This window comes from Rhinopithecus bieti, unplaced genomic scaffold, assembly GCF_001698545.2.
Source record: "Rhinopithecus bieti isolate Rb0 unplaced genomic scaffold, ASM169854v2 scaffold_4654, whole genome shotgun sequence".
Lineage (NCBI taxonomy): Eukaryota > Metazoa > Chordata > Mammalia > Primates > Cercopithecidae > Rhinopithecus > Rhinopithecus bieti.
In genome coordinates this window covers 1,040,375-1,049,087 of record NW_016804499.1, presented here as the reverse complement: position 1 = coordinate 1,049,087, position 8,713 = coordinate 1,040,375, and the positions used below count along the sequence as shown (strand labels likewise).

General features: G+C 50.1%; 1 protein-coding gene across 1 annotated transcript in view; it reads left to right on the top strand.

Annotated features, from left to right (window-relative positions):
• The first annotated feature begins 572 nt into the window (after positions 1–572).
• Positions 573–8,713, top strand: part of MPPE1 (metallophosphoesterase 1) — a 52,093-nt gene continuing 43,952 nt past the window's right edge. The window contains exons 1-2 of the mRNA XM_017868804.1: positions 573–1,488; positions 2,211–2,358. The gene's annotated coding sequence lies outside the window, so the exon portion shown is untranslated. The remainder of the gene's footprint in view (positions 1,489–2,210; positions 2,359–8,713) is intronic.

Genomic DNA, 8,713 nt, shown 5'->3' with positions numbered 1-8,713 from the left:
CTTGAGGAGTCTTGCTCTGCCACCCAGGCTGGAGTGCAGTGGCCGGATCTCAGCTCACTGCAAGCTCCGCCTCCCGGGTTTACGCCATTCTCCTGCCTCAGCCTCCCGAGTAGCTGGGACTACAGGCGCCCGCCTCGTCGCCCGGCTAGTTTTTTGTATTTTTAAGTAGAGACAGGGTTTCACCGTATTAGCCAGGATGGTCTCGATCTCCTGACCTCGTGATCCGCCCGTCTTGGCCTCCCAAAGTGCTGGGATTACAGGCTTGAGCCACCGCGCCCGGCCTTTTCTTTCTTTATTATTATTATTTTGGAGACAGGGTCTGGCTCTGTCTCCCAGTCTGAAATGCTGTGGCATGATCTTGGCTCACTGCAACCTCCACCTCCCCGGTTCAAGCGATTCTCCTGCCTCAGCCTCCCGAGTAGCTGGGATTACAGGCGTCCGCCACTACACCTGGGCTAATTTTTGTGTTTTTAGTACAGACAGGGTTTCGCCACATTGCTCAGGCTGGTCTCGAACTCCTGACCTCAAGTGATTCGCCCGCCTAGGCCTCCCAAAATGCCGGGATTACAGATGTGAGTCACTGCGCCCTGCCAACAAGATATTTTAATAATATGAATTCAACTCTGCATGTACATGAAATGCAAAGATGACAGGGTGTTACGAATATGTCTCCCTTCCCTCTATTTTCTAGTTACCCAGATTTCCTATTAAGAAAAAAAAAATTGTCATTAGTTTCTTAACCAATGGGTTTTAAACCAAACAGACTTTCTGACATCTGTAAGATCTTGGCTTAGGCGGCTGGCGGCCTGGGTGAGGCTGGAAGACTCTTTGTGTGAGCTCAGGACGGCGATGGACTGGGGGCCCTGGCTCCAGCTCCGGCTGCAGCCTCCTCGAGCCTATCCCTCGGGCGCCCGCCTGGGCTGTCCAGGGAGAGCGGGCGAGGAGCAGGGCCCCGGGCTAGGTCCAGGCCGGCAGTTGGCATCAGGAGGCCCCGGGTGGGAAGACCGGTTGGGATGGGGGTGCACAGACCCGGAGAATCTGAGACGCAAGGTTTCCGGCTGTTGGCCGCTAGTGAGGAAGGCTCGAGACCGATCCTGGCCCAAAGCAGGGCGCCGGGCCGTTGTCAGTCCTGGGAAGGGGGATTGGGAGGAGCCGGAGAGGGGCGGCCTTTCCCTGGGGCGGTGTGGAAGGGAGGCAGCACCGCCAGGCGATGAGTAGAGCTGGGCCCTGACGCGCTGCCACTGGGGTGTCTTGCAGTCCCTCCTGGGTCTAGGGCTGTTCCTCCGAGGTCTCGAGGTGGTCCTGCGGGTGTGTCTGGGGTCGGTCAGCCCCTCTAGAATCTGGGGGCGGCCTCCCGGGGGCCATAGTGCATCACATAGTGGAGGCAGGCAGAAGCTGGTTGGGGAGGGCCCGCGGTGCTTTTGGTTTGAAGATCTCCAGGAAGTGATTTCAAAAATAGCCTGACTGACGTGTAAAGAACCCTATCAGGTACGTTTGCTGAGTCATGAGTGCCTGTTCAAGTTCAAGCCTCAGAACTGAGGGAAGGGGTGGGAAAAAAAGGACTCGCCAACGCCGCGGCGCCTCTAAGCTGGTATATACGGCCGGCCTGAAGTGGGGCAAAGGTCGCCGCCTGCGGGAAACACAGGCCCAGGCCCAGCGGCTGGCCTGAGTCTACGCGGTTCGTTTCTTCCGTAGGAAGCCCAGCTATGGCACTTTCACTTTAAAGATAATAAAGAAAACGATTTTAAATGAAAATAATTTTTTTTTCCCTTAAGGGGTGTTACACTTTTACTTGGGTCACCTTTTAGTGTTCTGTTAATAAAGAAACCCAAAAGTATGATCTCTCTCAAGTTTTTTTTGTGTAAAAGAAATTTATAATTTTATTTTGTATAGAGATGAGGTCTCTGTCTGTTGCTCACACTAGAGTGCAGTGGCTCAATCATAGCTCACTATGGGCTCCTGGGCTCAAGCCATCCTCCCTGCTAGACCTCCCAAAGTGCTGGGGTTACACGTATCAGCCACCGCGCTGGCTTCTCATATTTATCTATTATCTGGTGCCAACAAAAGGAGCTATTTTAACTCATCAGCATTGCAGTTAGTTTTGAAGCTGACCGTCCGATAGATATTTATGGACAGTTCAGTCCTAGGCTATGTCATTTTGGAAATAACATGATACAATTGTTTTTCTGATTGTATGGTTTATCTTCTAGTTGGGAAGATAACACTAGCATGTGTAATGTAACACATGACAGTGGAAGAGTCTACATAATTAAGGGTTAACTCTGAAATCAGAAGACAAGTTTTCCAAGACTTGGGAAGGTGGAGAGATCAGAGATCCGTGAGAGAACAAAGAATCGGGTAAGTATTCCAAGAACAGGCGCATCTTACAGTGCGGATCACATTTCTGTATGGGTGAGGTGGCTCACGTCTGTAATCCTAACACTTTTTTTTTTTTTTTGAGACTGAGTCTTGCTCTGTAGCCCAGGCTAGAGTGCAGTGGTGCGATCTTGGTTCACTGCAACCTCCGCCTCTAACACTTTGGGAAGCCAAGGTGGGTGGATGGCTTGAGTCCAGCAATTCAAGACCAGCCTGGGCAACATGGCGAAACCCCTTCTCTACAAAAAACCCAAAATTTAGCCGGGCGTGGTGGCACATGCCTGTGGTCCCGGCTACTCAGACGGCTGAAGTGGGAGGATTGCTTGAGCCCAGGAGGTCGAGGTTCCATTGAGCCATGATTGCACCACTGCATTCCTGTCTTGGTGACAGAGTGAGACTGTGTCTCAAAAAAAAAATCCTATGAGTACTTGCTGGGTTACACTAAATGAAACCTCCTGGTCGATAGCTGAATGCTATGTGCATGCGTGCACACACACATACACACACACACACACTTGGTAAAGATGGGGTCTCTCTATGTTGCCCAGGCTGGTCTCAAACTCCTGGGCTCAAGCAGTCCTCCCTGAGCCACTGTGCCCGTCAATCTCGGCTCACTGCAAGCTCCGCCTCCCAGGTTCACATCATTCTCCTGCCTCAGCCTCCTGAGTAGCTGGGACTACAGGCGCCCGCCACCAAGGCCGGCTAATGTTTTGTATTTTTAGTAGAGACAGAGTTTCACCGTGTTGGCCAGGATGGTCTCCATCTTCTGACCTTGTGATCCACCCGCCTCGGCCTCCCAAAGTGTTGGGATCACAGGGGTCAGCCACCGCACCTGGCCCAGTAATTATTTATATTACACACTCTTTTGGAATAATTGTTGTAGCTTCTCTCTCTTTATTGGACCCCGATAAGAGAATCACTTAGTATTAATTCTTTTGTGTTTGGCAAACATCATCATTATTATGTTGGTGAGACTCAACCAAATTGTTACAGGTGATGCAGATTTTTTTGCCCCTTAGCCCAGATAGGTCTGGGTTCTTGTCTCATGACCAGAAAGAAGTAGGCACGTGGACACTCAAAGAGTAAGGTGGGAAGTTTTATTGAGTGATTACACAACTTTTAGCGGGGAAGGGACATGGAGGTGGTCCCCCTACACCAACGCAGGAAAGTTCTCAATATAGCTGAGCTGGGGCTTTTTATGGACTCAGAATAAGGAGTGTATGATAATTGGTTTGTGAGTGTGCAAAATAGGTCAAAGCAAAGACGCCACTCAAAGGTGGGCATGATAGTGTAGACAGCCAATTAGGAAAGGGTAGGTTTATGTAAAATAGGTGAAGGATGGCGATCAATCAGAGGAAAACGCACCAAATGGGAAGGGAGGCTATCCTTCTGGTCCGAGGATTTAACTTGTAGCTTGGCTTTCAGGCTTTAAACTGCCTTTGGCTTGGAGGTGGGGTTTTGCCAGGGACTTGCCCTTATCTACCTAGGCATTTGGCTGCCTCCTGTCTCTGTCACAGGGAGCTGTAGTTCATGAATGTTCACAGCTGTGTAGCACTGCACTGTGTGAACACACCACCATTTATTCACCTACTCTTGGTAGACGGGTTAGTTTCAGGTTTGGGCTCTTATGTACAACACTGCTGTGAGTATTCTTGCACATGAGCTTTGCATAAAATGCATATTGTATGCATTTCTGTAGGTGTATCCTAAAATGGAATTCTTGTGGCATAGGGTATATGGACTGTCCTTTAGCAGATCATGCCACATCGCTTTCCAGCATGGCTGTGCCAATCACACATGCACCAGCAGTGTCATGAGAGTTCCCATTCTCCGCAGCCCAACCAGTTCCTGACATGTCAGACTTTAACATTTTACCTATTCTGGTGCATGTGTGGGTGTGTCTCATTGTCCACGTTATCTATTTCTGCATAATAAATTATCTCAACATTTTTTGGCTTAAAAACGTGTGACCTCACAGTCTCTCTGGGAGTGACTTAGCAGGTGGTTCTGCTCAGAGGCTCTCGTGAGGTTGCCATCAGCCTTGATATGGACAGGAGATGGAAATACTGGGTGGAAGAGAGCGGTTTCCTGGCAAAGGCCCCACCCTCGAGCCTGGAAACCCGCAGCCCTCAATGAGAACAGGCATTCGTGTTTTCATGCCCACAAGTTGTCTTTTGGCCCACCATGCTGCCCATCCTGTATCCATGTAAACCCCAAACCCCGGGCTTTACAAGGAGATAAACAGAAGTGAAGAAGAATGGCAGCACAGCGCAGCAGAGAAAAGAGAAGGAGCATCTGAATGGCAAGAGGAGTCCGGCTGGGGACAGTCAGAGGGGAGATGGGCCACTGGATGGTCAAACTCCAGGGGAAGATCATCTTCCCACTCCATCTCCCTTCCAGCTCCCCATCCATCCCACTGAGAGCCACCTCCACCACTCGGTAAAACCCCCACATGTATCCTTCAAGTCTGTGTGCGATCTCATTCTTTCTGGACACCAGGCAAGGATCTGGGTGCTAAGAGGTCACTGAGCTGGTTAATAGTTGACTGCAGACGACAAGGCTGAAGGAGCTCACTGTAACACACGTGGGCCTTGGGAGTCTCAGACACCCACCCCTGGACACTGCCATGGGGCTGGAGCACAGGGGCACTTGCCTCAGCTCCTGTACTTGCTCATCTGCGTGCTCCCCACCCCGTAAGGGATTTGAATGCACGCAGTGGCCAAACAGATGAGCCACACCCCTGTCTCACATCCTGTGAGGGAGTCCGGGAACTCTCCCTTTTCAGCATGTTGTCTGGGGTTGAAGACTTGCCCAGGGCTGAGGGGCTCCCTCATGCAGTACTTGCCGGGGGCCCCCTGTTCCTTGCCACATGGCCTCTCCATAGGTCTGCTCAACCAAACCACTGAAGGTTCACAGTGTCTGTTTGCTTTATTCTAACTGTTAAAAGAGTGTCTAAGGTTAGCCACCCTCAAGGGGAGGGGAATTGGGCTCCATCTCTTGGTGGGAGAAATATCAAAGAATTTGTGGACATATTTTAAAGCCATCGCACTCATTATGGTTTTATTTTATTTATTTTATTTTTTTGTAGAGTCAGGGTTTCACTATGTTGCCCAGGCTGGTCTTGAACTGCTGAGCTCAAGCAGTCCAACGCCTTGGCCTCCCAAAGTGCTGGGATCACAGGCATGAGCCACTGTGCCTGGCTCTCATTATGGTCTTAGTTTATTTTTTAAATTTGAGATGGAGTTTCACGCTTGTCCCCCATGCTGGGGTGCAATGGTGCCATCTCGGCTCATTGCAACCTCCACCTCCCGGGTTCAAGCGATTCTCATGCCTCAGCCTCCCGAGTAGCTGGGATTACAGCCACGTACCACCACGCCTGGCTAATTTTTGTATTTTTAGTAGAGACAGGGTTTCACCATGTTGGCCAGGCTTGTCTCGAACTCCTGACCTCAAGTGATCCGCCTGCCTCGGCCTCCCAAAGTGCTAGGAGTACAAGCATGAGCCACCATGCCCAACCTTGGTTTTAGTTTATAGTTGGTTACTAATGGCCGGGTGCAGTGACTCATGCATGTAATCCCAGCACTTTGGGAGGCTGAGGCAGGTGGATCACCTGAAGTTAGGAGTTTGAGACCAGCCTGGCCAACATGGTGAAAACCCGTCTCTACTGAAAATACAAAAATTTTAGCAGGGCATGGTGGTGGGTACCTGTAATCCTAGCTATTTAGGAGGCTGAGGCAGAAGCATCGCTTGAACCCAGGAGGTGGAGGTTGCAGTGAGCCCAACTGCGCCATTGCACTCGAGCCTGGGCAACAAGAGCAAAGCTCTGTCTCAAAAAAAGAAAAAAAAAATTTGGTTACTAATGAAATAGAGATTGCCCATGCATATATTCTCTTTGGTTAAGTGTCTGTTCAAATCTCTCACCTATTTTTCTGTTTAGTCTTTTAAGAAAATGGATGTATATGAGTTCTTTGTATATTCTGGGCACAAGCTCTTTGTCAAAAGTATGTGTTGCCCAGGCTAAGCTGGTGGTGTTACAGGAAACGGATCTCGATCAAGAGAGGGTTCTTGGTTCTTGCGAAAGAAAGAATTCAGGGGCGAGTCCACAGTGGCAAAGCAAAGCAGTTTATTAAGAAAGTAAAGGAGCGCAGGCGCGGTGGCTCAGGCCTGTATCCCAGCACTCTGGGAGGCCAGGGCAGGCAGAGTCAGCGAGGCTCAGGAGATCGAGACGCATCCTGCGCGCTCACACCGCGCTCGAAACCCGTCTCTACTAAAAAAAAGCTCTACTAAAAAAACAAAAAATTGGGGCCGGCCGCGCAGTGGCTGCAAGCTGTATTCAGCAGCAGCTTTGGGAGGCGCGAGAGCGGGCGGATCACGAGGTCAGGAGATCGAAGACCATCCTGGGCTAAGGAACCCAAACGGTGAAACCGCCGTCTCTACTAAAAAAACAGACAAAAATCCTAGCGCGGCCGCGAGGGTGGCGGGCGCCTGTTAGTCGCCAGCTACCCGGAGCTGAAGGCAGGAGATGGCGTAAACTCCGGAAGCGGAGCGTGCAGTGAGGCTGAGATCCGGCGCACTGGCACTCGCAGCCAGGGCGACAGAGCGAGACTCTGTCTCAAAAAAAAAAAAAAAAAAAAAAAAAAAAAAAAAAAAAAAAAAAAAAAAAAAAAATTAGCCGGGGGGGGGGGGCGGCCCCTTTTGTCCCAGCACCTCGGGGGGCGGGGGCAGGAGAATGGCGTGAACCCGGGAGGCAGAGCTTGCAGTGAGCTGAGATTGCACCACTGCACTCCAGCCTGGGCAACAGAGCGAGACTCCGTCTCAAATAGTTGCCCATTTTTATGGTTGTTCCTTGATGAAATGCTAAACAAGGGGTGGATTATTCATGCCTTCCCTTTTTAGACCATATAGGGTAACTTCCTGATGTTGCCATGGCATGTGTAAACTGTCATGGCGCTGGTGGGAGGGTAGCAGTGAGGACAATCAGAGGTCACTCTTGTGACCATCTTGGTTTTGGTGGGTTTTGGCCGGCTTCTTTACTGCAACCTGTTTTATCAGCAAGGTCTTTATGACCTGTATCTTATGCTGACCCCCTATTTTATCCTGTGACTTACAATGCCTTAACTGTCTGAGAATGCAGCCCAGTAGTCTCAGCCTCATTTCACCCAGCAACTACTCAAGATGGAGTTGCTTTGGTCCACACACCTCTGACAGTGGGGTTACATGATTGTAATCCCAGCACTTTGGAGGGCCAAGGCAGGAGAATTGCTTGAGCCCAGGAGTTCAAGACTAGTCTGGGCAAGATGGTGAGACCCTGTCCCAACAAAAAATTTTTTAAAATATATACTTAGCTGGGTGTAATGGCATGTGCCTGTAGTCCCAGCTACTGGGAAGGCTGAGCGGGGAGGATTGCTTGAGCCTGGTAGGTCAAGGATGCAGTGAGTCATGGTCACGCTACTACACTCCAGCCTGGGTAACAGAGTGAGGCCCTGTCTCCAAAAATAATAATAATAATAATAATAATAATAATAATAATAGTAATAATGAAGTATGTGTTGCCTATATCTACTCATTCATGGGTAATCTTGAAACCGCCTTTGCAAAAGTTATATCCATGAGAAATAATTATAACGGTAAGCTAAGCTAACCTAACCTCCATCTTGCCTTTCCCTTAATTATTCCCAGATTATTGGGCTAAGCTAACTTTGGAAGACCTTTCAGCTACAGTTTAAATGAGATTAGGCCTTGCGCAAAACTCAGCGGCTTTTGTAAAGCTAATTGGAGGCCACCACGCTGAGAGAGGACAGGAGGCTGGGTCCTGCTAAGTTATTCAGGAGGTTATAAAAATATGATACATCCCCAGTTACTCCTCCAAATACCACTCTTGAAGACTGATCTTTCGAGGTATCTTTCCAGGTGTTTTTCATGTCTGACACCCATGGCTCCACCTGGAGGACAACCCTCGCTCCTGTGGTCGCACCTAGAATCCACCAGCCCCCAGGAGGACTGCTTCAACCCGCTATGATTTCATCTCTGCCCCAGCCAATCAGCAGCAAGCACCTGTTACCTAGCACTCCTCTCCCCCACACTGCTTCCCCCAAACTGCCTTCGAAAAACCCCTAATCGCGGTGGCTCAAGCCTGTAATCCCAGCACTTTGGGAGGCCGAGACGGGCGGATCACGAGGTCAGGAGATCCAGACCATCCTGGCTAACACGGTGAAACCCCGTCTCTACTAAAAAAATTCAAAAAACTAGCTGGGCGAGGTGGCGGGCGCTTGTAGTCCCAGCTACTCGGGAGGCTGAGGCAGGAGAATGGCGTGAACCCGGGAGGCGGAGCTTGCAG